The sequence below is a fragment of the Eptatretus burgeri genome, chromosome 9 (assembly GCF_056783735.1).
Source record: "Eptatretus burgeri isolate ZD-2024b chromosome 9, Ebu_testis_v1, whole genome shotgun sequence".
In the NCBI taxonomy this organism is placed as follows: Eukaryota; Metazoa; Chordata; class Myxini; order Myxiniformes; family Myxinidae; genus Eptatretus; species Eptatretus burgeri.
This window is the reverse complement of record NC_140969.1, coordinates 52,729,169-52,736,592: the sequence shown is the minus strand read 5'-3', so window position 1 is coordinate 52,736,592 and position 7,424 is coordinate 52,729,169. Positions and strand designations below refer to the sequence as shown.

Genomic DNA, 7,424 nt, shown 5'->3' with positions numbered 1-7,424 from the left:
CTGATCCCTGAGGTACCCCACTACTTACATCCTCCCAGCAAGACATCCTCCCACTCACAGCCACTCTTTGCTTCCTTTCACTAAGCCAGTTTGCAATCTGATTAGCTTCCTGACCAGTCATGCCACAAGCCCTCACCTTGGCTAACAACCTCCGATGTGGTACCTTATCAAATGTCTTATTAAAGTCCAGATATACTTTGTCCACTGCCATTCCCTCATCCACCCAATCAGACACTGCTTCATAGAACTCTAAAGTAATTGTTAAACAGTAACTACCTTTGGTAAACCCATGCTGACTACCTTTAATTAGTTTGTATTTATTTAAATGGTTCCTCATCTGGTCCTTAATTAATGTCTCCAACACCTTCCCCACAACTGAAGTCAAACTAACAGGTCTACAGTTCCCCAATTCTTCTCTGGATCCTTTCTTAAATAATGGTGTTACATTTGCTACTCTCCAATCCTCTGATTACTTTTAAAAAGAAATGCACGTGAATTGACACTGTATAAGTTTGCATGGCAACGTGATTTTTCAATGCTTCAATAAGATGGCACATTGTTGGGAATGCTTAAGTTTCCAAGTAGAAGACGACATTACCTTCTATGACATCACATTCACTTCTCACCCACGAAGGGTCTGTTGGACCACCGCAGGCATTCGCAGCATTCCGCATGATCATGACCGGACCCAATCACGATGAGTATGGAGTTAACAGTTCACATGCTGTGGATTACAAAATTAATACCATAAGGACTTTCCTTATGCTTTTAAATGTCAAGCTCACAGTTTCCCACAATGCACTGGTGCAAACAGCCAATGGGAAATTATCTTTTACATTACACACACACACACACACACACACACACACACACACACACACACACACACACACACACACACACACACACACACACACACACACACGCACACACACCATTTTCATTACCAATATCAAGAGGGAGGATTCCAGGAGATTGGACTATTCATGGTGTATTTGAACCGTGATCAGCAGCAGCTCACTGTAATCTCCATGAACAGAGAACAAAATTGCGGTGGTAAAGTTTGCAAATTATCCAGTTTGTACCTCACAACAGGTAAGAGTGTCAATACTACTGGTAAAGGTTCAGGTTTTACTGCAGATGATTTTACCGTGCAGTACATCCATCTACATGTGGTGTACGGCTTACAAGTAAATATGGTGCGTGGCACCCTGTGATCTTATACTATGATACCCAAAAGTATTGCCACGGTCAAAATAAGTAATAAAAATATGAATTCATAACCGGTTATCACATTTCTAAAAGGGTGTTGAACACCCTTTAGCAACAAGCACTGAGGCTAAGACACCATCACACTTTGTACCAGGTTTTGTTAGATATCGGCCATAACAGGAGATGCTTTCAGGTTCTTCTGGCACAAATTATAGATATTATTATTTTACCCTCCCTGTTGTCTTCCATTCCCTTAGCTTAGAACATTGCCAACAATTGGACTTGAGAAGGCCAAATGAGACAGAAATATCCCAAACTCATTACACCAGAACAACTAAATATCCCATGATGAAGATCAGTCACCTGTTTAGCTCATGACGTTTTGATTACAACTGTGCTCTGACTCCTGCATCCCAACTTTCTAAAGTACATTCTGCTTTGCATTGTGGGTAACTTATTACATATCTAATATTAAAAGCTTATTCTGACAACTGACTCAGTCACTCACTAATATTAAAGATCGATACCTTCTGGGTGAGGGAGAAAGCTGAAATTTTGCGTTGTGATGGACATCAAAGCCGATACACCAGGAGAAAATCACAGAATCATCAGAAAATATCTGAAAATGGAAATATGAATAAATGAAAATAAATAAATAAATTTTAAAAATGCAGGTGAGCGACCCGAGACAATGGGAAGCATGGTAATTTTGCGTGCTGATGGACATGGAAGCCGATACACCGGGAAAAAAAAAATCACAGAACCGTCGGAAAACATCTGTAAATGGAAATATAAATGAATGAAAATAAATAAATGAAAACAAATAATTGAAAAATGAAATGCAGGTGAGTGAACCAAGACAATGGGGTAGCACGGTTCGTTATTGTTTCCAATGTGTAAGTATACCACGCTAGTACAGTATAGAAGGGGAGCGAGAATGTAGTGGATCAAAAATTCCGCCATATTATCATAACTATAGAGTTTATAGAACACCTTACCCCAGGCAGTCTTGAGGAAAAGGATATGGGAAGAGTCTGTTAAACTCTTGCTTTGTGGGTCCGATCAGGATTGATACTATTTACGAGCTACCATTTTGTCTGAATCTCGATATTGCCCAAAACTGAGAGAGTATGAGCGGCCAATTTGATTGGTCAAGATGGTGTAAAATGGCACAATATTTTGTGCAATTACTGCTAAAATAGAAGTTTTGGAAGTGACAAGAAGGCAATTCGAGTTTTCCAGTGTTACAGTATATAATTAAATTGAAATTAAAAAAAAAACAATATATATATATATATATATATATATATATATATATATATATATATATATATATATATATATATATATATATATATATACACATATATAGATTAAAAAAAGTTGTGGAAAAAAAACAAACTCTTTTTCAGAAGTTTGTCACCGTTGATGAGCGTCTTTTACACCCTATATTTAATATGCTTTTACACCCTATATTTAATATATTTAATAATACGCACAATGATACACAAGGAAATTGGATACAGCAGGAGCCCATTCAGCCCATCATGCCTGTGTCACAACACCAGACCAATTTATATTAAAAAAAGAGAAAACAGAAAAATGCAAAATCTTTCTTTGTGTTTTGATTTTGTTTTTTTTTTTTGTTTTTTTTTTGTAGTTTTTCTTTGCAGGCTATTTCTCTTTCTTGTTGGAGTGGGTCCTAAAAGTCCTGCCAACATCCCTGTAGCCCTCTATCTCCATAACTTTGAGGTACCTATCAAATTCTAATTTAACCTTATCTTCTATTTCTGCTGCCACCACCTTTCGAGAGAGGCCATTCCATGCATCCACTACTCTCTGAGTAAAAGTCTCCTACCTTACTACCATCTTAACTCTCCTCTTCTTTACTCTCAAGCTACGGCCCCTGATCCTATCACTGTCTGCTCTGCTGAATAATTCATCTGCACTTATTTTATTTATACCTTTCATTATCGTAAACATCTCTATCATATCTCCTCGTAACCACCTCCTTTCTCGTATATGAAGCCCTGTTTCCTTCAGCCGCTCCTCGTAGCTGAGTCTAGCTTGGCCCGGAATCAATCTAGTCACCCTACACTGAACCCTCTCTATGGCATCCATGTCCTTTCTGAGTTGTGGTGCCCAGAACTGCACTCAATATTCTAGATGTGACCCTCACTAAATTCGTGTACAATGTTAACACCACCTCTTTTGATTTATAAATGATCCCCCTCCGAATACAGCCTAAAACCCTATTTGCTTTACCTATAGCTGCCTGGTATTGTGCTGCCTGCTTACCTCCCATATCTATTAGCACCCCTAGATCCTTCTCCTGGGTAACACGCTCCAAAATCACCCCTTGCAACCTGTAATCTCTATTTTCATTGTTCTTTCCTATCCCCAAAACATTACACTTGCTCAGGTTAAATTCCATCTGCCAATCTTTTGCCCAATCTATGCAAGTATGAATACTTTCCTGGATCTGATCACCACCTCCTCTGCTCTCCACCTTACCTCCAAGCTTAATTTTAGTTATTCATGCCTGTTGTTTATGGCCTTTATGACATCCCTAAAAGCAGTAAGTTTCCTGTTTGGAATGATTGTAAATTTTGTTTCGTTTTCAATTTTGTTTTGTTTCAATAAATGAGTACGTCACTGGTGGTGGTTGTGGTTGTGATAGCATTGGCAAGGTGGATGGAAAAAAAAATACTCCACATACCCCTGACAGTTCATCAGGAAATTCACAAGAAATGGCCATTTCCATGGCCAAGAATCAATCCTGAACAGGTTACCACTCGGTGGTACGATGAGGACATTTGTTCTGGTTCGGAGAAGCCATGGGAATGGAATCCCCACTCACACAGGAGGTGAAGTCAACAAAGGATTTGCCCCACCACCACTCCACCACCTAGCTGCTCATCGAGGGTGAACGGTTGAACGGATTACATCAAGGGAAAGTAAGAAAAAAGTTGGAATGATTGATAAAGATCTGCTTCATGTTTAGATCACTACTGTATCAGTATCATCGTGTCCTAGAAACCAGAATAAAACAGATGGCGGTATAACAAGGAAACTAAACGCAGGAGGAACGGCTCGCTTGGCAAGTGCTAGCTAGCTGCTTGGTAACTGAACACACCCCAGGGTGAACAGTTTACATTTTGTATCGCACTGATGATCGGAGGAGGAGGAGATTGGGACCATACTCTGTGCAGAGCGTTGGTGCTGCCTAAGCAGTCTCCTTGGCTATTGGGCACAATCCTGGACGGGTCGCCACTCCGACACAGGATACCAGCATGCTCGCACTCATTTTGCCGACCTCGGAAGGATGACAGGCCGAGTTAACCCCACCTAGTATTAATTCAACAGCTGAGCAGGATTTTAACTCAGGATACCAGGTTCCAAAACCCACCACCCCGAACCATTAAGCCAACACCAGGCATACTGATGATAGGTCGGATCTGGATACAGACATTAACCCTAAATGGAATAATTTCGGCCTTGTCCCACACCCGACCTGTCCACCAAATTTCGTCCGAATCCGTCCACAACTTTGAGATGTTCATCCTGCTCACAGACAAACAGATAAGCAGAGTTACTGGGGGAAACAACGTCCGTCCACCATCAGGAGCGGAGCGAGGATAATAATAAATTAATGACCAAGTCCGACGAGTTGTTTTCACTTGGCTGTGTTGGAGTGAACGAGAACAATTAATCATTGTCCAGAGTAATAAATAAATAAACAAATGTTTAGTTACCAAGGAGAAACTAACCAGACCACTTTCCGTCCCCCACCATGAGGACTGATAAAGTTTTGTCTTCCTGCATGGAATGCGGTTTGGAATGAATGAGGAGAATGGAATAAAATCTGATTTCAGAAGAACTGGCGTCTCTCCACAGCTGGTACCATCAGAACAACTGTTTTTCTTCTTCTTCTATACAAAGGGGAGGCTCACAGAAATGAGGGAAAAAGGAAGAAGAAGAGGAAGATGAAAAGGGAGAAGAGGCAGAATAATAATAATAAGAAGAAGAAGAAGAACAACAACAACAACAACAACAACAACAACAAGTTCCTAATATTAATTTGCAATTGGTCACTGACTTTGTTTGTCACTGTAATGTACTCAATAGACAGGGAGGAAGGCTCTGAAGTGGGAACAACAGGTTTTTTTGGGGCACGGGCACAACCCAGTACAACATCGGAACACGGACGGGTCACATGGCTCTGCTTAACCAGGCCCGGTGCGCCCGTGGAAACATGCATTATCATAAACGACTGATGCATCTCATCTCCCCCCCACCCCCTTTTTATTTTTTAACAAATCAAGACGCTCAGGAGGCTTACAGACACACGAAAGGAAGGGGGAGGGGTTCCTGGAGGGTTCATGAGGGGAGTAAAGATCATGCGTTTGTTTGGGGGTTGACGAGGGTCAAGAGTCAATAACCTGAGGTGGTGGTGAACAGCCATCTTGAATCCTTGAAGGGAGGAATGGGATTGAACAGATTGAGGAAGTTGGTTCCACAGGTCAGGTCAGGTCAGGTCAGGAATGGGAGCATGCACCAGAGCAGCGCGTCACTGTGTCCACCTTCTGCCGGTACTCCAGGGGTCGCCGTCTGGCTATCCCCGCCCCCCACCCCCAACCTGGTTCCACAGCTGAGAGAAAAGAGGAAATGAGGAGAAGTGAATAATGAACCTCTACAACTTCGAGTGTTTCATGAGAAGTGTGCTACAAGCTGACCCATTGGTGCACCCTGAAAAATCCTGGGGTTGGAGGGGCAGGGTAGGGAATGGGAAGAGGGTGCAGACCAGAAAGGAGGACGGTAGAAGACAGAGACCACACTTTCTGTGACACACAAACAGACTGTTATTTATGATAATGAGAGTGTGACGACCGCGTGGTCCGACGGTTCACCTTTATCTGTACGATGTTTGGGTCCTGCTTCCCGGGGCCATCTATTAATTACGTACGTGCATGGTGGGGTTAAATTGAGGATATTGTATCGAGGAAAGGGATCTTCGCATGGCATTCCCACAGACCACCTTCCAAAAGGGGAAGTACGCAATGGTCATATCGATTTGAGTAAGTTCCCTTCAACCCCAGTTCCGGACAGCTGTGTTTCTGTGTTCTCCAAATAGTATTACTTATTGAAAGGACTTAAAATAGCAAATACGAAACTTGTGGATATAAAACTTATAACTTAAAGCCAAAGGTGCAGGTTCATCAAGTCATCCTGGAATGGATATTTAAATAAATAGACTGTGGTTTAAAAAAAATCCACAACAGAAGTCCGAGTACAGATCATCACCCCACTCTACTCGAAGATTTAAAAAAAAAATACAAAAAAATTGCATTTTCTTTTTTTATATAAACTGGTCTGGTGTTGATAAAACTGGTCTGGTGTTGATGTGGCACAGGCAAGAGGGCCGAATGGCCTCCTCCTACACCTAAGTTCCTTGTGTATCCTTGTTTGCAAGAGGTCCTCGAAAAGGGGTCGTGCCCATGGACAAATGAGATTACAGTCCTGCAAGAGCTAATCATGAGAAATGTCCAAGAGTCAATGTTAAGACTGGTCTCATTCCAACAAACAGCTTGCCAGGTGTGGAGAGCAGAGTGATGTCATGATGGTTGGATGCTACACAGGTGCTTATCACCTTTTCTGAAATGGGAGGACAATTCCACATCTCCACATAGTTATTTGGGATTGTCTAAGACTCAAATTGATCAATCCAGTGCAGTATTAACTGGACTCAGGGGTCTGCAACTTTTCAGAAGTGGCGTGCCAATAGTTAACTTATTCACTCTTATTTAGGGATCTGCGTGCCATTGATACATTTTTAACAGTAATAATAGTCCGACTTACATTTTAGCAGCTTCATTAATAAATAAAGTAAAATGCAGATCTTACCGTTGAGTGTGATCCTTGCCCTTGCTGAGTTCTCAAATCTCAGGTTTGTATTATAATACTTTAAGCAGCACATAACCCTCGGCAGATTCAATTGTTAACCAGCTCCACGATGGACAGAGAACTGACTTCATATGTGAAAATATCTGTTCACAGAGGCTGAGAGCAGTGAAAATGACACTTTCTTCAAACAGTCAAATTTCACAGGCAGGGACTTCTAACAGGTCAGGATGGAGATCCCATGATCTCTATCTCTCTCTATCTCTCTCTATCTCTCTCTATCTATCTCTATCTATCTCTATCTATCTCTA

The 7,424-nt window shown here is 41.5% G+C and overlaps 1 long non-coding RNA gene across 1 annotated transcript in view; it reads right to left on the bottom strand.

Moving 5' to 3' along the window:
- LOC147020135 (uncharacterized) overlaps positions 1-5,820 on the bottom strand; it is a 6,429-nt gene extending 609 nt beyond the window's left edge. Inside the window, exons 1-3 of the long non-coding RNA XR_015061652.1 lie at positions 4,983-5,820; positions 1,740-1,831; positions 1-724 (exon numbers count right to left, since the gene is read on the bottom strand). The exon at positions 1-724 is cut by the window's left edge and continues 609 nt beyond it. This is a non-coding gene — a long non-coding RNA (uncharacterized LOC147020135). The remainder of the gene's footprint in view (positions 725-1,739; positions 1,832-4,982) is intronic.
- Between the last annotated feature and the right edge of the window lie 1,604 nt (positions 5,821-7,424).